Source organism: Sciurus carolinensis, chromosome X (assembly GCF_902686445.1).
Source record: "Sciurus carolinensis chromosome X, mSciCar1.2, whole genome shotgun sequence".
Taxonomy (NCBI): Eukaryota; Metazoa; Chordata; class Mammalia; order Rodentia; family Sciuridae; genus Sciurus; species Sciurus carolinensis.
The window spans coordinates 85,186,474-85,206,967 of record NC_062232.1 but is presented as its reverse complement, the minus strand read 5'-3'; the positions used below and the strand labels follow the sequence as shown (position 1 = coordinate 85,206,967).

Genomic DNA, 20,494 nt, shown 5'->3' with positions numbered 1-20,494 from the left:
TCAGCTGAATACTGGGAATCAAACGGAAGTTGTACACTATCTACAGACCACAGGGTTCAGGGAAAGTCGAATGTATGAACCCTAAAGACCACCCTAGCTAAATTCTGTCAAGAAACAGGGGTATCATGTGTAGATCTCCTCCCTATGGTTCTCCTCCAGGTCTACTGCACACCTTGAAGCATAGGGTTTTCCCCACTTGCGATCTTGTTTGGACAATCCCCACCTGTAATATGTAAACTAAGGGGGAATCCCCATCAGAGAGGTAAGATTAGTATGTCCCAGCAGCTCCAGGCTCTAGGAATAACCCTTTACCAGATATCTAGAAGTATCCAGGAGAGGGCCTCCCTCTCACTTGGGAAACAATTACACCCACATTAGCCTAGAGACTCTGTATGGATTAAAAACTGGGAGAAACCACTTCAGCCTACCTGGGGGGGACCCCATATTGTCATATTAACCTCTACCACTGCTATTAAATTTGCAGGACTAGGCCCATGGATACACCACTCTCAAGTTAAAAAGGCAGCTGCTTCTGAGAAATCCCCTACATGGATGTATAAGGCCAAACTTGGAAACTCACTCTGACACTCTGGAGGCTGCTTTGTTACAGCTCTGCCCCAGCTTCCCCAGACACCAACCTGCCTACTAACAACACCTGAGGAAATGACAGCCCTGTTCCAGTCACCTGAAGTCTGACTGGTCAACAAACAGAAGAAGCATAAGGAATTCAATGGGGGACAAATGAGGGCAGTGGTCACAATGTCACTCTGCTGCACTGAGACTAATGACATTAATTGCTTGCTGTTTTCCATAGGTCTGACTGCAACATCCCCAAATGACTGGAATCAAATACAGAGGGTTGCTTTAGCCATATTTTACTTACGTTTGGTAAGCCTATTAGGGAGAATCTGCTGCTTCTTGTAATAACTTGTGTCTTATTAAGTTCTGGGACAATGGGTCACAGTCCTTTTCGACTATGTTCCTGTCAAAGATAGCCTTTTCCCTCCTGGAACAGTCAGTTTGATGCATATGCCAAAGCAGGCCCTCATAGTTTCTGCCTCCATGATAGAAAAACCTATGCAATAGCACCAACATGCCCTATCTACTATGCTGCACTTCCTCCTGAGGAATATGTTCTCCCACCTGTTCCTATTCCCCAGGTTCTGCTTCCCCACACATAAAGGAGATGACAGAATTGCCTTGGTGCCTTTGTACCTCTATTTACCCTCAAATGCCAAATAAATGCTACCTGGCAGAAAAGCCTTTCCCTGTCACAAAGATAGGAAGAGACATTGGACAGGAAACAATAATTCAAGAATATTGGGGATTCCCTGACCAAGAATGCCCTAAGGTTTCAAGCCCCACCTCTTGAGAAGCTGAATCAGGTCATTGGCCCCTACCTAGATTCCAATCAAGAAAGACACATGATTTAAACACTAGCTATATCAGATCCTAAACACAACTTACTGCCTTCTCAATGATGTAAACCCCTATTTAGCAAAAGACTGGTGGCTCTGCTTACCGGTGGAGGCTCCCCCCCGTACCTGGATACAACAGCACTTCTAACAAATTTGATTAGCAAAGGCTCACAGACCCTTCTCTAATGAGACCTATTCTGCAAGGAGTGGTACTGTCTCAAAAGCTCCCATATGCATTACCAGTAAATATCAAAAAGGCTCATTTCAAATGATCCCGGTGGGAAGTCTGATGACCAGTGCATCCAAATTATTGAAGACAAATGGGCTAATGATCTTAAATGGCCCAACACAATGTGGTGTTGTCCTCACCCAGGCCTTGTCTTTGTATGTGGAATAGATGCTTATTTATGCTTACAACTGGACGGAAAGGGACATGTGCCTTGACTTTCCTCACCCCACAAATAGACATAGTCCGCAACAACCAAACCCTCATTGTACTTCTGCCAGCACATACCCAAACAAAAAGAGCCATCCAATTCATTCCATTGCTAGTTGGTCTGGAAATTACAGCTGGAATACTAACAGGAATGGCAAGAATTACCTTATTAGCCACTTTCTAGAATCAACTATCTAGGGGTATGGCAGATGACACAAAATAGCCAAATCAATAGGGGTCATGCAAGACTAGTTAGACTCCTTACCATCGGTAGTCTTACAAAACCAAAGACTAGATTTGGTTTATGAGTTCTAGAGTCTTTCTGGTGTGGTTTTTTGGGGTCTTCTAAATATAGAATCAAAATGAATTTTTAATTTCATATAAATGTAATCATGTTAAAGAGTCTCGTGTAGCCAGTGTTTTCAAGATTGTATGCACCTGCCCTACACATTTTTCTGAGCCTTGGTTTCTTATTTGGCAATATAAAGATCAGTGTATAGTAGAGGAGAAAGGGAGTCCTAATGGCTTATTATACCTATATAGCACTCTAGGATGTAGATGTACCTTAGATTATTTAGTCAATCCCTTCTTGGTGGACATCTGTCTTATTTCTAGTTTTCTGCTGTTCTGATTTGTTTTGCCAGGAAAGAACTTATGCTTATGCCTGTTTGAATTTTACTTGTATCATTGGGACAGATTCTTAGAAGAGGAATTAGTGATTCCAAGAGAAACAGCCTACCTGTATCCTATAGAAGAGTAGATTTGAAACATAGAACATCTGGAATGTAGCACAAGAAGCAAATGCTGGGGCTGGGGTCATAGTTTAGTTTAGACTGCTTGCCTAGCACAACTGGGTTCAATCCTCAGCACCATATATAAATAAAGTATTATGTACATCTGCAACTAAAAATTTTAAAAAGTATCCAATGCTGGTCCTCATTCTTTAGATTCCATGTACTTTCTTCACTCTTGTTTTCTTTCTAGTGTGTCATGGTTAAAGGAATTTCTTGTTGAATTCCAGGAAAAAGAAATATTACAGAAGAGCAAAGAATAATAATGGGTTAGCTAGACTGATGATGGGAGTCATCCAGCCTGCATCCTGGATTCCATGGCCATCTACTAACCACAAGACCTCAAGTGAGTCATTTCCCTTTGTTGCCTTTTGATCTAACATAGAATGACAGTATAGAAAAAGTGGTGGGCTGGGGAGATAGCTCAGTCAGTAGAGTGCTTGCCTTGCAAGCAGGAGGCCCTGGGTTTGATCCCCAGCACTGCAAAAAAAAAAAAAAAAGAAAAAGAAAAAGTGGTTAGCATCCTGGCCTTTGGGGTAAGAGGACCTGGGTATGACCCTGGGATCTACTACTTGTTTTTTGTATGATCTAGAGCAAACAAGTTATTAATTATATGCCCTAATATGGCATCTTGTATTACTCATCATCATCATCATCATCATCATCATTCTACAACCCCTCTAAAATGTGAATGATACATGTGCAGATTACAATACCAGGTGTTACAGAGTTCCACAAAACTTTGAATTTATAGATGTTGCATTGAGTAGTTAACACAGAGATTAAATGAAGACTATAGAAAGCTCATGAGCAGATGCACACATATTACTTACTATGCAACAAATGTGGAATATCTAATCAGGTACATTGTTCAAGAAGTGGGGCTTGGTCAGCTGACATGGTTTACACCTGTAATCCCAGGTGAAAATTCTCTGCTTAGGAGGCTGAGATAGGAGGATTGCAAGTTCAAAGCCAGCCTCAGCAACTTAGCCAGACCCTAAGCAACTTGACAAGATTGTATCTCAAAATACAAAAATGAAAAGGACTGTGTATGTATCTCTCTGGTAGTAAAGCACCTCTGGTTCAATCTGTAGTAAGAAAAAGACAAAAAAATATCCAGAGGGGAAAAATACCCACTACCTATAGTGCAGGAATCTTACCCCTCTTCAGAAAGCCATGCAAAAAAGAAGAGAATAGAGTGGAATGCTTAAGTGTGTAATGGCAAAAGCCACCAATACAGAATCCTGTACCCTGTGAAATAATCCCACAAAAGTGAAGGAAGCATGAAGACTTTCTCAAAGAAAAATTTAGGGAATCTATTGCCAGTAGATTTGCCTTGTATAAATATTAAAATAATTTCTTTAGAAAGAAATTACTTTAGGTCAGAAAATCAGATGTACATAAAGAAAGAATATTAGAGGAGTTATGAAGAAAAACAAAATGTTAATTTTTTATTCTTAATTGATCTAAGAGACACATGTTCAAAATAATAACATATACATATGCCCCCCACACTTTTGTATAAGTGAAATAAATGACACAAGGTACAGGAAGGAAGAATTGGGATTATTTGCTTGTAGAGTAATTGCATTATATTTAAAGTGGTATCGTGTTATTTGACAAATAGATTTGCATTTGTTGTAAATATATATTGCAAATTTTCTTAGGCAAGCACTAGAAAAATGTTAAAAATATAACTGGAATGCTAAGATGAGAGAAAATGGAATCATATAAATGGTAAGTTAATTCCAATAAGGCACAAAATAATTAGAAGAGAAAAATAGGAACAAAGACCAACAGCAACAAATAGAACAGTAACACAGAGCAGATATTCATCCAACTTTATCCATAATCACTTTAAATATCAATGGTATATGCATACCAAGTAAAAGTGGATCAAATGTCTAGATTCCATCATATGTTGTCTACATGAAACCCACTATACATGTAGAAACACCTAGATTAAAAGGAATGGAAAAAGATATCATGCTAACTATAATCAAAAGAAAGCATTAGAAGATTAATTTAAGACAGGGCAGACTTCAGAGTAAGGAAGTTATAAGGGATTAAGAGAGATATTACATTGCAAGCACAAGGCCCTGGGTTCGATCCCCAGCACCACAAAAAAAAAAAAAAGAGATATTACATAGTTATAAAGGGGTCAGTTCTCCAAAAAGGCATAACAATCCTTACTATTTATGCCTAAAGAAAAGATTTTCAAAATATGTGAGGAAAGGACAGATGCTATTATAAGGAAAACAGATGAATCCACTATTATGGTTGGAGACATCACCCTATTTATCTGATATGGACAAACCCAACAGGTAGAAAATCAGTAAGGACACAGTGGAATTCAACAATGTCATCAATTGACTGGATATCATTGACAACTATCCATTGAACACAGATCATTCCTAACTTACAATGGTTTGACCTCTGAATTGAATATACGATAGTCCAAAAGCATACAATCGTTGTTTTTCTACCTTCAGTACAATATTCAATGAATTGCATGAGATATTCAATACCTTATTATAAAAAAGGTTTTGTATTAGATGGTTTTGCTGAACTATAGGCTAATATATGTGTTCTTCATACATTTAAGATAGTGAGACAAAGCTGGGTACAGTGCCACAGGCCTGTAATCATGGGACTCAGCAGACTGAGGCAGGAAGATCACAAGTTCCAGACCAACCTTAGCAACATAGCAAGACTCTGTCTCAAAATTTTAATAAATTAAAATAAAAAGTGCTAAGGATGTAACTCAAGTGTTTAAGCAAGTCTGGGTACTATTCCCATTACCAAAAAAAAAAAGATAGCTAGACAAAGTTATGATGTTAAGTACGTTAGCTGTATTAAATGCATTTTTACTTATGATTTTTCAACTTATGAATGGATTATTGGGAAATAACCCCAGCAAAAATTGAGGAACATTTATACTTTATCCAAAAATACCAGAATATATATTCTTCTCAAGTTCACATAGAACATATAAACTGGGTAGTCATATCCTTTAAAATTGTTAAAGTTGTTGAATTTTATGTTAAATGAATTTGCTATCAACTTTCAAAATGTTCCAAAACTGAAGGATTTGGTTATAGTAGCCATTTATGAAGGAACTCTGAGTAGAAATTCCCTGCTTATAGCATTTTCCTGGAATCACAGGAAACTGGATAGGAAGGTATTACTGCTTTCAGGTGCAAGACATATATGATGGTACAAAGTCAAGCTGCAAAATATATTTTGATGAATTTTAACCTCCCAAAATCTGAAAAAAAGTAGTCTTAAATAGCTAGGAAAACTTTCTACTTGAGAACATTACCATTAAATAGAAAATGATCTGTTTATTAAATTCTTCTGTAAGATGCAAATTTACTTTTTTTAGTAAATAGTATGAAAAATAATATAAAGATTTTTGTTATGTGAAATACCTGTTTTTTTATTACTACAATAAAATATTCATGTGATTACTATTTACTTACTTTCACATTCTTGGGTTAAATAGATAGGTACAAAACAAAAAAATCTAGGACCCAAGTCATTGCTATGGTTTGGATTTTATCATCAAAGACCAAAAGCTTGCTTTATGACAGGGAAAAATATTATTATCCCTTGGCTTAGTCAGGGCTGCTATCACAGAATACCATGATTGGTTGGCTTAAAGAATAAACATTTATATCTAACAGTTCTGGAAGATGGATAGTTGGAGATCAAGGTGCAGGCCTTATTTTTATCTAGCAAAAGTCCTCATCCTAATTTGTATATACTGTCTACTTTCAGCATCCACACATAGCTAAGAAAGTGACAGATATGTCACATCTCTGTTCCTATAAAGCTGCCCTCATGAACTAAACCTAATCACCTCTTAAAGGTCATACATCCAAATAATATCCCACTGGGCAGTAGGGCTACAATATATCAATTCAGGGAATGGGGACAAATTCATTCTGTCCATAAAGCATCCTTTTGGGGGTAATGTTTTATAGCTCCCAATTGTCATATTCATTTGTAAAATATTTATTTTGATCTTAAATTTGAAGATAAACCTGGCAAGTACTTTTGCTTCAGTATATTTAAAATAGACATTTTGTTGCCTCCCAAAAGCATTACCAGTCTTCCTGTTTCCCATGTACAAATCTTCTTCCAGTGGATAGTATATACTGAATACTCAAGAAAGTAATTCAGAAATATTCAGAAATAATGCTTATGTTTCATATATTCATGGCTAAGATAACTTAAAAATTAAAGTAATTATGTAGGCTGAATACAAGCAAGATCAAAAAATTATAAAACATATGATTCCATTTAAATACTAATATAAGAAATCAAAATTAATCTGTTAACAAAAGATAAGTGGTTGCCTGTGGATAGAGAATGGTGAGGGGAGATTGTTCTAGAAATGTGAGATCCTGGGAATATATTCATAACAGTGCTGAAGAGCACCTGGTCATTTGAAATATGCTATTGGGTATCACTATAATAGGACAAATACAGAAATAATTTTTTTTTGCGGGGTAGGGATTTGAACCCAGGGTCTTGTGCTTGCAATGCAAGTACTCAACCAACTGAGCTATATCCCCAGCCCTCAGAAGTAATTGATATTTTAAAAATTAAAAATTTTTATAAGTGACTTTTTAAAAATTATTTTTATTTTAAACAAATGGATACATCTTGTTTCTCTGTTTGTACATGAAGTAGAGGCATACCATTTGTGTAATCATACATTTACCTAGGGTAATAGTTTTTGATTCATTCTGTTATTTTTTTAAGTGACATTTTAAGCTAACTCTTGGAACATTTCTTGTTTAAAAATAATCATTAGACAATGGATAAAACTGTAGTTCTTGGGAAAATTTCACATAACAATTTCAAATTGCTAGAAGGACCTTACTTGTAATCAAACACGTATTTCTACATCCATGTTAAACATGTGAGATTTGTTATTATTAACAGTCAAAAATATATTTATTAGCATATGTGTGTTGAAAATCAAGTTCCTTACAGAACTATACATTACTTGGTGACAAAGCCATCACAAAGATGGGTCTCAAGGACTATTACAAAGTATGGTAGCTGCTGAAGGCAAATTCCACCAGCTAAACCTCTTCAAGGATGAGATTAAAGCAGCAATTCTATTTTCCAGTTATTTTGTGAATCGCATGTGTGCTATTCTGCCATACTGTTGTTCAGATCTCTGAACTCACTTGAGTCAGGTGTTATATCTTACTGGGATGGAAGTGTCAGGGGTCCCCTGAGCACTGCTGACTTTCAGATCTGGAGTAGAAACTAATCAGCAGCCATCATGACCCACATCCTCAGAAACTGTCTTCTTCAGACACTTGATATGAGCTCAGTCACCAGAGGAAGAAATGTCCAGGGTGAGAGAGAATCCAGAAATTACTATGCTTTACTGGAGTAACTGTATCCATGGACCCATGCTAGGCACTGAAGTGAGTATTTGTGATCCCACAATAACCACAGGGGTATAAGTATGCACATAGGTGGGCTAATGGGTGAGCATTCTTGCCTCCATTTTATAGAAGAGATTTGGGTTGCAGAGGGCCATTCCTTGCCTTCTGCTCCATTGCCCCTTTAGGTGGAAAGTAGTCCAGGACACCACTGAGCAAGTCATACCTCCTGGGGACAGGAGGGTTCTACTTCTCTCTCCCTTTCATGTCAGTGTGTTGCCAAATCCCAAGCAGGAGCAAGGTGACTTGGGTCTGGGATCCCTTCATCCCCCCACACCCCAGGGAGGCTCAGCCTGCAACGTGGGGCATCCTTACCCTCCCCTGAGTCCAAATACCTGGAGTTGGAACTCCACTGGAAAAAGAGCAACCCAGTCTTCAGAATGTCCTCCCACTCACCATGGTAACCATAATAATGTCATGTTTTTAAGGCAACTGTGATGTGCATGCTGTTCCTATACTCCAGAAATGCCTTCCAAGCAATCTTTGCTTCTGCATCCTTGTCTCTCACTTAAAGCGAAACAACTTTACCCTTCAGACCACCTGAGAAATCACACTAATTAGAGAAACTACATGGGGATGTAGACAATTGGGAACACACTGCCCAGGTTGTTAAAACAAAGAATGTGTGTGTTACCAGAATGTTATTACTTTAAAAATGACCTTAGAACACCTATAATCCCAGCTACTTGGGAGACTGAGATAGGAGGATCACAAGTTCAAAACCAGCCTTGGCAACTTAGAGAAGTCCTAAGCAACTCAGCAAGATTCTGTCTCTAAATAAAATATATAAAAGTTCCGGGGATGTGACACCGTTGTTAAGTGCCCCTGGGTTCAACCCCTGGTATAAAAACAAACAACCCCCCAAAAACCTTATAGCAGTATTATCAGTACACAGAGAGACAGGAAGATATTCCAGGGCTCAGGGAGATGAGCTAGCCTTCTAATGGGAATATGTAAAACTCACACACCATGCTTTGCGGTTAGCCATCTGTGGCAGAAAACTAGAACTGTACATAATCAGTGAGTGAATAGTGTAAGAATGCCAAAAAATGTCATTTGTGGAATCTTCAAGTCACTTTAGGGAGCCCGACCTAGAATAATAGTCATTTAGTAGGCAGACACCTAGTCAGCTCAACCATACGGTAGTTTATCCTGGGGCATTCTTATCCTTCATTTCTGGTATTTTCTTCCATGGGGAGGAACATCCATGACTAAAACACACCTAGCCTCTCTGCTCACTCACTCCTGCTCTATGACTTACATGATTGGTGCATCCAGAAGGAGAAACCCACTGCACGGCCCAGGTTCTCTCCTTCGACCCTCCTGGTTGTAAACTTCTCTCCAATCCTTTTCTGCTCTGCCCCTCAAGTGTGTGTCTTACAGTAACTCCACAACTCTACCCCTATTCCTGTTCTCCCTGGATTCCCAACTATTCTTATGTTCTTCCTCCAAAATGCTTGGGTCTTCAAGGGGTCCCCAAAGAGCCCCCTGCTCCATATTTGAGGTTTAAACCAACTAGGAAATATGACCAAAGAATAAGGAGAACAGCACATTGATATTATTCCTTTTAAAAGTGACATTTGATAATGTGACTTAGACTTACTGGTACATGGGGCTCCTATTAATGAACCCCATATTTTGACTCACCGCCCAGCAGTGTTGCATGGGGACAGTGACAAAGTCCAAGGACTAAAATGCATCTGTCTACTGTCTTGTGAAGAAGCCCTATTTGTGCCCAGTAAAAGTGATCTCTTTGCCATAAGGTTATCTGTGTAGTAGTAGAAAGTGTTTTGGACACCTCTGAAAAACAAAACTCAAAGTGAAAAAAAAAATATCCATTGTCCTAACTGCATACTGACCATGAAATTTGCTTGAGATATGGTTTTCTATATGGTTTGTGGAGCAATTTGTAGCAACATCCTCTCAATACCTCAACAGTATTTACTACAGTGGAGGCTCATCTGATGAAAGGGGATTAAAATCAAATTCTAAATTACAAGACCGGGTAGGAAAAAATACAAACAAATATGTATATCTTAAAATTTTTCTTAGAACTCTCTAAGTTTAAGAAGAAATTGATTAAATGTTCAGAAATCTATACACATACATCAAGACAGTGAAAATTATAATGTCTTGCCAAGCCGTGAAGAATAAGACAATCTCTAGACTATCACGTACAAAAAGATGGAAAGTTCACTAAACCCACATTTTTTTTCAATATTCATTTCTGCTCAACAAAACAATGGACATTGACTATCTTTCAGGAATTGCTGTTGACTGGGTCAGCTGAGTGTTTTCTCCTCCATGTGGTATATGTGACTTATGGTCACACAGTCATGTGGGACATCCAGATAGCTCCCTTACAAAGATAACTGGTGCTAGTGTCAGTTTTGAACTCATTTGGCCCTATTTACCAGAGAACTGTAGTTCTACTCCTTATAGTCCACCATGTGTATAGTTGCCAGATTAAATTTAACTCAGTTTAGTTTGAATTTTAGATAAACAATGGAATATTTTACCTCTAATGACATGAAATATTGTTTTATTTGAAACAGATTTAAATGGATGTCCTGCATTTTCATATACTAATCTGGCATCTCTAGGATTTAGCACCTGAGAGGACTTTTCCAATGGCATGAGGATCACAAGTTTGAGGGCAAACTTGGCAACTTGGAGAGACTGTCTACAAAATGGTTGGGAATGTATCTCAGTGGTAGAGCACCCCTGGGTTCAATCCCCAGTACTAAAAATGAATGAATAATTGAATAATTATATAAATAAATGTGAAAAAAGCATATGAATCATGTATCTGACTGGTGATTTATATCCAGAATCATTATGAAATCATATATATGAAATCACTTCAAAGTCAGTAAGAAGAAAAAAGACACACCAATATACAAATGGGAAAACATGTTCAACAACATTGTTAAATATAAAATAAAACTACTCTTGCAGAAAAATGGCTAAAATTTTTAAAAAACTGACCATATCAAGCATTGACAAGGTTGTGGACAATGGAACTCTTAAATAATGCTCATGAGAATGAAAAATGTTATAACCACTTTGGAAAAGAGTTTGACAATTTCTGAAAATATTAACCTATCATATGCTTCTGTCACTGCACTCCTAGTATTTAGAGAAAGAAAGCATATGTGTACATAAAGACATTTGCACACACTGAAAACTACCCATTATCCATAAGAAAGTGGATGGATAAAACAAAATTGTGGTATATCCATATAATGGAATACTGCTCAGCAATTATGCAATAATATGGATGAATTGAAAATTAATAGGTTGAATATAAGAAGTCAGACAAAAAAGAAAATATGTAAGTCTTTATATAAAATAATAGGAAATGCAGAATAATCTATAGTGAGAGACAGGTTGCTTGAAAATGGGGAGGGGTGGGAGAGGCAGGGAGGCTAGAGGGAGATATGTGGGTGTGAGGATGGCAAAGGGGCAGGAAAACACTTTTTAGGACAATGGATATATATATTATTTTTATATATACATATACATACATATATATGTTCAACAACATTGTTTATACACACACACACACACACACACACACATATATATATATATATATATATTTTTTTTTTTTTTTGGTACAGGTGCACTGACCCACTGAGCCACATTCCCAGCCCCTTTTTATGTATTTTATTTTGAGACAGGGTCTCACTAAGTTGCTTAGGGCCTCGCTAAGTTGCTGAGGCTGGCTTTGAACTCATGAGCCTCCTGCCTCAAGTCTCCCAAGCCACTGGGATTACAGGTGTGCACTACCAAACCCAGCTGGATATATATTTTCTTGACTTGAATGTTGGTTTAATTGGTGTGTATATGTCAAAACTTACTGCAGCAAACGCTTTAAATATGCACAGTGAATTACACAGCAATTACACCTCAATAAAGCATTGGAAATGTATTTTTTAGGGATCTGATGAAATTCAGTTAATCAGAACAATTTCCACTAAGATGATCCTGTCATTTTAAAAATTTATTTATTTATTTTTATTTTTTACAGTCTGCATTTTGATTCATTGTACACAAATGGGGTATATCTTTTCATTTCTATGGTTGGGCATGATGTAGATTCATAGCATTCATGTAATCATACATGTATATAGGGTAATGATGTCTGTCTCACTCCACCATTTTTCATACCCTCGCTCCCTCTCATTTCCCTTTATATAATCTAAAGTTCCTCCATTCTTCTCTCATCCCCCAACCCCCCACCCCCATTATGTATCATCATCCATTTATCAGAGAAAACATTTGTCCTTTGGTTTTTTGGGATTGGCTTATTTCACTTAGCATGATATTCTCCAATTCCATCCAGTTATCTGCAAATGCCATATGATTCTTCTTTATGACTGAATAATATTCCATTGAGTGTATATACCACAGTTTCTTTATCCATTCATCTGTTGAAGGGCATCTAGGTTGGTTCCACAATCTAGTTATTGTGAATTGAACTGCTGTAAACATTGATATGGCTGCGTGACTGTAGTATGCTAATTTTAAGTCCTTTGGGTATAAACCGAGGAGTGGGATAACTGGGTCAAAAGGTGGGTCCACCAAAAATATAAAGAACCCAATCAATAAATGGGCCAAGGAACTAGACAGACACTTTACAAAAGAAGACATAGGTGGATAATCAATATATGAAAAAGTATTCAACATCTCTAGTAATTAGAGAAATGCAAATTAAAACAACTCTAAAATTTCATCTTACTCCAATTAGAATGGTTATTATCAAGAACACAAACAATAATAGATGTTGGCATGAATGTGGGGAAAAAGGCACACTTTTACACTGCTGGTGGACACACAAATTGGTGCAGCTTCTCTGGAAAGCAGTGTGGAGAATCCTCAGAACACTTGGAATGGATCCAGTCATTTTGACAGACACTATGTCTTGTCTAGTTGTTCACACAGTATATGACCAAAATAGAAACAATCACTTACAATGAGGTCTATCTAAAAAGGGAAAACTGATGCACATTTCTTTCTGAAAGACAAAACTGAAATGTTACAAGTGATAAAATAACCAGGATATGTAGTTATTTTAGAGAACAAGGCTCTAAGTCACAATAGGATGAATTCTATTATAATTATTATTTTTGAAAATAGTAAAAATTAATCACATTTTAAACTAATCCTTGGATAATTATTGGTTTCTACAAAATCCATTTCATAACAGATAAAGAGGTGGAAAAACAGCATATTTCAATACCCATCTGAAGATTTTGATAATAACCAGCTTTTTTTATTTGTACAATCAAAAACTATGAAAATTATTGAGAATATACATTAAATATCAAGTTACTACCACAAGTTGCAGTATTAATTGCTTTTACACTAAGAAGCCATCTTTAAGATGAGCCTCACGGGCTACAACAATGCATATAAACTGCCAATGGGGGGACAAAAACTCCATTTTATTCTCCAACAACATTGTCAAAAGTGCTTGTTTACTTTTAGATGATTTTGTGAACATACAACAGGTTTATGTTTAGATCTGTGAACTCACTTGAACCAGGACTCATATCCCACCAGGGGTGGAAGTGTGGGGGTCTCCTGAGCACTGCAGCATTCAGATGTGGAGTAGAAGCTTCAGCAGCCATCACCACTCAGATCCTCAGAAACTGCATCCTTCAGACACTTGATATGAGTCCAACCAGGAGCTTCCCAGGGAGAAACAGAACCACAAGTCACTGTGCCTCAGAGTAACTGTGTGCCTGGTGCCATGCTAGGCACTGGGTCAGTGACCAATGGCACTGGTACTACTGGGAAGTGATCCCAACAACCAGAAGGTGCAATGGGCTTCTCTTCCTTCTCTTTTACTCATTTCTCTTCCTCTACCAACAAATATGAAGAGGAATAAGAAGTGGTCTAAATTCATACCAGCATGAAGGATCCCTCAATAACCACACAGGACATCATGCTGCCTGGGGCCAGGAGGGTCCCACATCTCTCTCCCTCTTGAGTCAGCGGGGCACCGAGTTCCAGAGCGGGAACCAGGTGACTTGGGTCTGGAATCCCTTCATCTCCCCACACCACAGTGAGGCTCAGCTCCCACTGCAGTGCACCCACACCCTAGCCAGAGTCCAAATATTTGGAGGCTCAGTCCTGCTCTCCAACCAGCGCAAGTAGGTCTCCTTTAGAATGTTGTCACAGTCACCATAATGACGTCAGGTTTCTATGGCAACTGGGTTGCAAAGGTTCGTCCTCCACATCGGAAATGCCTCTGCACGGCCCTCCTCTCAGTCCCCTTTCTTTCTCTGAAGTCAAAACACCTTCACTCTTCAGGCCGCCACCTGGGAAAGTGCACTAATTAGAGGAGCCAGGCTCAGACTCAGGCGACGGGAAAACTCTGCCCACACCCTCAGATGAGTCCAAGCGCCTGGAGGAGGGGCCCTGCTTTATTGCCAGGCCGTGGAATCTCAAATCAAAAGTCATCATGTGCTGGGGTCCAGCCCTAGCAGCAGTCAGGGGTCCTAGGTGGATGGGAGGTGTCAGTGCAGTGGAGAAACAGCACACAGAGACACCAAGTGTTCTGAGGCTGGATCTGAATCTTTTATTATTCACAAAATCTTTTTGGATGTTTTTTCTTTGGTATTGATTACATCATTTCATGGTTAATACAATGAAATGTTAAGTAAAAAAAATCTTTAAGAGTATAATTAATGATCTTTTTGAAGAAATGTGTTTTCTTACTGCATGATAGCTTAAATAAAAAATAAAAAACCCAGTTCCCAGCAATGCTCCATTTAGTTTTAATTTCCCAGAAAGAATGTCATTAAGTTTCTAAAGAAGTTACCCTTCCCAAGAACTCTAATGTTACTTATTAACAGTGGAAAGTTTTTGTTATTACTAACAGAGAATAGAGGAATCAGCTTATATTTAATATTTATTCTATTTCATGTACTCAGAGGCGGACTAAAACTCTATTTTGATCTTTAAAGAGCTAGACATAGGAAGAATACAAATTGTACTTATGATTAACCGTTTATTTTTTAAGTGGGAAAAATATCCTTAAACTTCATCATAAACACTAAGAAAGCAATGAAGACCAAACACCACATCAAAGCTCAGAGGAATATACTCTCATATACCTATATATAACTTTTAGAGAATTTGTATACTAAAGAAATCACAGGCTCCTTACAAATTTGAGCAAATCATAATTGCTTATTTATGATTTCATCTAAGTATTAATATTAAACTTTATTTTATGTTATTTTGTGTCCCAACACCATGATATCTCCCCAGTATTCTGTATAATCTGAACCTAAGGATATATTGAATATTAGTATTAAAAGCAACTGCAACTGCATATGGGTATATGTCATGCCTAGACCCCCAAAAGGGAGGATAATTGTTCAACATATCTGTGTCAAATGTTGAGTCCTCAATTCCAACAGAACCGTGTCAAGTGCTGGAAAGAAATAGACGTGGCAATCATGGACACTAAGATGATATCAGGTTACTATGGCAACTGCCAGCATAGGGTCAGTTGGAGGCCTGAGGAGAAAAGTGACTCACCTTCAAGTAAGAAGGAAATCAGAAAAGCAGATGGCCTTCAGACTTGAACTGCAGCACTGGATCTCCCCTTGTGTACAGTCTGTCAGTCCCATGCTGCAGATATGGGAATTCTACCCTCCAAAATCATGTGAGCCAGTACCTGAAAACAAATTTATTCTCTGTGTGGGGATAAACACTATTTATTGTTTCTCTGCATGTAGCATGCAATATTATTTTGATTATGACAATCCAATTGGACATTCTGTCTTTTTATTTGCTAAATCTGGTAACCCTAAGAAAGAACTGGTAGAATATGGAAATTTAATGATCATTTGAGATGACACAATGGGTAGGTCTTGATAAAAGCAGATCAAATGGGAAATAAAAGAAAACACCTGACAATACCTAATATTGGTGGAATTAAGAGGAACCAGTCTTTCATATACGCTATTGGTTGCAAATGGGTTTATGTATGATTCCAGGCCTCCTGTATTTACCTGAGCAAGGAACTATTCCCCCACCTGCCATCGCTAGGCTACCTCAGGTAGCCCTTGTGTGCAAAGGTCAACTTACATGTGATCACTTCCACATCTTCCAACTGCAGCAATGTCTAGAGTCTAGATCCACAAATAGAATTCAGGACCCACTGCTCTGTAACAGAATATCAGTGTTATTTATTTATTTATTTATTTACGATCTCTACAGCCTCTCATAGGACTCTGTGGGGAGTTTAAGTGGCATTACCTCTGTGAGTGTCAGATTTGCATATTTATCAGAGTTCATACATTCTGCACTAGCAATTTTCCCTTTAGAAGTCTATCTTCACGATGTAGTGGGGTTGTTGACAGGGCTCTGGTAATAAGGACTGCCTACTGGAGGTGGTAGAGATACAGGAGATACAGGTACACACAGAGTCAATTCCATTTTTCTGTCTGCCCCATTTCCCCATTAAACTAATACAATGAATATTTTTCCAAAGTATACAATATATTTGCAACTTACTTTTGTCAATCTTGTACACATTTTATCATCCACTTTTTATCCAATTACCTTTATTTTATTTATTTAATTTCTAATTAGTTATACATGACAGAATATATGTTGACACATCATACATAAATGGAGTATAATTTCTCATTCTTCTGGTTGTACATGATATAGAATCACACCAGTCATGTAATCATATTTGCACATAGGGTATTAATGACCAATTCATTCTACTATCATTCCTAACCCCTACTCCCTACGCTCATTTCACTTCCTTCTGTCTAATCCAAAGTACCTCTATTCTTCCCTAGCCAACCTCTACTGTGAATTAGCATCCACATATCAGAGAAAACATTCAGTCTTTAGTTTTTGGGGATTGGCTTATTTCGCTTAGCCTGATATTCTCCAGATCCACCCATTTATGGGCCAATGCCATTATTTCCTTCATCTTTAAGTCTGAGTAATATTCCATTGTATATATCACTATATATCACATTTTCTTTATCTGTTCATTTGTTGAAGGGCACCTAGGTTGCCATAGTTTAGCTATTGTGAGTCGAACTGCTGTAAATATGGATGTGGCTACATCAATGTACTATGTTGATTTTTAACTCCTTTGGGTATAAACTGAGGAGTGGGCTAGCTCGGTCAAATGGTGGTTCCATACCAAGTAATCAATAAATGAGCTAAGAAACTGAAAAGACTCTTCACAGAAGAAGAAATACAATCAACAAATATATGAAAATTGTTCAACATGTCTAGCGATTAGAGAAATGCAAATCAAAACTACTCTAAGATTTCATCTCACTCCAGACAGAATGGCGATTATCGAGAACACAAGCAACAATACAATAAATATTGGTGAGGATGTGGAAAAAAAAGGTATACTCATACATTGCAGAAGGGACTGCAAATTGGTGCAACCATTATAGAAAGCAATTAACTTTATTTTTGAATATAAAATTTTAAGCAACACACAGAAGCACTTGGGGGGTTACCAGAGAATTAACTCAAGGGCACTCCACCACTGAGCCACATCCCCAGCCCTATTTTGTGTTTTATTTACATACAGGGTCTCATTAAGTTGTTTAGCACCTCGCTTTTGCTGAGGCTGGCTTTGAACCACAATCCCTCTGTATCAGCCTCCCAAGCCACTGGGATTACAGGAGTATGCCACTGTGCCTGGCCAGAAATATTTATTAAGTGCCATTAAACTGCACCTCTCACTAGCCTCACACCTACCCACTGACCCAGGGTCTGTTGTCAGTACAATGGAATGGTGCATGCTCTGTAGATGTGAACCGATAGGTTAGGTGTACATGATCATATAATCATACATACAGCATTTTCCAAAAGTGCAGCTGCAGCAATCATGTTCATTTGCACCTTGCCTTTTCCAGTTAATAGTCTCAGAATTTTCAAAGAAATAATAATTTGACTAGTTTTTATGATTTTGGCATATTTTAACATGTTTATTGTTCAAATATGGTTTCATATGAATTTTCTGTTGAAAGTACATGCTAATCTCTGTCTGTGTTTCAGAAACCATGGATCTTAACCCAATATCCTCGAAGTAGGCTGTAAATAATTTACCCAAAATTTTCACACAATTCCTAGTACAGTTTTAAAATTTAGAATATTTTTACAATTATAATCACATCATTTGATTAAAAACTTACAGATAAGAAAATTGTTTTCAATGGAAAAGTAGGAACATGGAAGTGTAGTCCTATCAATTTAAATCACTTAAAACCCAGGAGTCATGAAGACAAAAACAGAAAAAAAATGTTAAGAGTAATTCAGAATGGACTGCTGATAGGAAAATGACAAACATATTTCCCTGATTTACATAAACTGCCCTAAATTTAGTACTCTAATTGTGAAAAATGTTTGTAATAATCAGTAACTTGAAGAGCTAATAAGACTAAAAATCACATATATAATACATTGGCTTAAAGTAGTTTAGTACCTACCACTTTCCTCCCTCTCACTCACATGTCCCAATACCTAAGCTTCTGCCTGTCCCTGCTCACTGCTTCAGGTATCAGCTACCTCATGTGTCCCCCACCCATATCTCCAGGCACAGAAGGTTTTCTTCTCCTCTGGCCATCACCAAGAGGGGTTTTTGAGTGGGGCTCATAGGACCAGAAGAGCAGGGGAATGTAATTTGATCATGTCTCAAGCCCTGAAGCCCATCTTCTAAGAGGGAGGACACCCAGTGTTCTCTAGGGAAGGTGAGGGATGAGATGCTATTCTTACCCTGCTACTGTGATTTAGGTTTTTTGAGTCTTGGCTTGGTCACATGTGAAATGGAACTGATGATGCCATCCTTACAGAGGTGACCTAAGGGCAACTCAGAAAAACTGCCCAGAGAATATGGCACAGAGTAAGACTCAATGTTGGGACAAAGCAGTAGAGGATGGCTGAACCTCAGAACTAAGACAGGCAGTGAGAAAAACAGTTGCTTATTGTTTGTCTTAAGGAGAACACACATAGCTAGACAAAACACACACATCTCTCTCTGATATGCCTTGAGTACCAAGTTTTAGAGACACAATTCCTCTACATTTTTTGGTATTCCATGACCTGGTAAGAGCTGTTTCACATCATACCTCTGAGCAAATTCAAATCCAGTTCCCTATGCTGTGAAGACAATAGCATCTGTAACATGATATGCTGAGTTCAGTGAAAAGTCACATTCACTAGTCCTACCCTCACTGTGCTTTATTTCTGTGTCAAAGTGGAACAATAATAGATCTTCCTTGTCATTTGTGGTGAGGGTCAAATGGGCAAGGACAGGGTGACAGTGACAGCAGTTTTGGGCACTGAGGAAGTCACAACAGAATTAACATTTCTTGGTTTTATTTCTTTTTTTAAATCACTGGGGATGAAACTCAGGGCCTTGCACATGCTAGGAAATTTTACTAGTACATACAGAATTTGTTTTAAGATACAGAATTTTAAGGAAGTTTTAATATGTTATTCTTTTTGAGTATTTACCCTTTTATCTACAACAAAATCATTGTGGTTTTGGAAGTGGGAAGAATAAAAATCAGTAATTATCTCCACCCCTTCCTATAGAAAAGTAATGCAACATAGAATGGTCAGCTGCAAGCCAAAGGAACTAGATAATAGGGTGGTCTTTGTACTAATGTATGAATTTATCCACATGACAGTCCCAATAGGACAGCTTTGAATAAAATATAGATTCACAGGGAAAGGGCAAGCCTGTCTGTCAAATGATCCTTATTTTCACAGTCAGATGATGTCTACACTTCCCAGACTTTTAATGAAGGTCATGAGATGAAAGATTTCACAACATACTTCTTTCTTTATTCCCCCCAAATAAGGTCCCGAATTAACAGCAAGCCCATCTATTTATCCACTAGTTAGCCAAGCTGCAGCTGCCATAGTGGAGTGGTAGGGTAAGCGACAGCATGAAATCTCCTTGCATTAGGCATCACAGCTTCCAGGAAGGAGAACCTAACGGAGTCTCATTTAGCCCAGGACCCCAGGAGCAATCAACACATGGTGACTAAAACATGTTTGATATTTCTTCTGCAGCTATACATAATGAAAGGAAAATATACACATGCTCAGAATTTGAAATGCAAAATCAGACCAAGTTCTAAATAGGAGGCATCCCTAAAGCAACCAAGAGCTTTGCGTCTGGAAACGTGACAACCAACTTCTGGCAACCATTGTGTGTGTTTTTTTTAAACTGGAATGATCCAGATTAGGTTCCAAATGTATGATCCAGGTCTAGATAAATACAAAGAGAAAGAAAGACAAAATTTGGCCTGGAGAAATGGAAGAGGTTTCATGTCAAGACACAATGAGACATTGTTTCAGGTGAGC

General features: G+C 37.9%; 2 long non-coding RNA genes across 5 annotated transcripts in view; one reads left to right on the top strand and one right to left on the bottom strand.

Moving 5' to 3' along the window:
* The first annotated feature begins 690 nt into the window (after window positions 1-690).
* LOC124971359 (uncharacterized) lies at window positions 691-10,819 on the top strand. Its single transcript, XR_007106328.1, has 3 exons — window positions 691-888; window positions 2,876-2,991; window positions 10,669-10,819. It is a non-coding gene; the product is annotated as an uncharacterized LOC124971359 (long non-coding RNA).
* A 2,088-nt stretch (window positions 10,820-12,907) lies between these two features.
* Window positions 12,908-20,494, bottom strand: part of LOC124971357 (uncharacterized) — a 104,194-nt gene continuing 96,607 nt past the window's right edge. For 3 of the 4 annotated variants that reach the window (XR_007106323.1, XR_007106324.1, XR_007106325.1), the window contains 3 exons: window positions 16,223-16,300; window positions 15,671-15,809; window positions 12,908-14,442 (listed from right to left, as the gene is read on the bottom strand). This is a non-coding gene — a long non-coding RNA (uncharacterized LOC124971357). The remainder of the gene's footprint in view (window positions 14,443-15,670; window positions 15,810-16,222; window positions 16,301-20,494) is intronic. The other variant, XR_007106326.1, reaches the window with a different exon arrangement.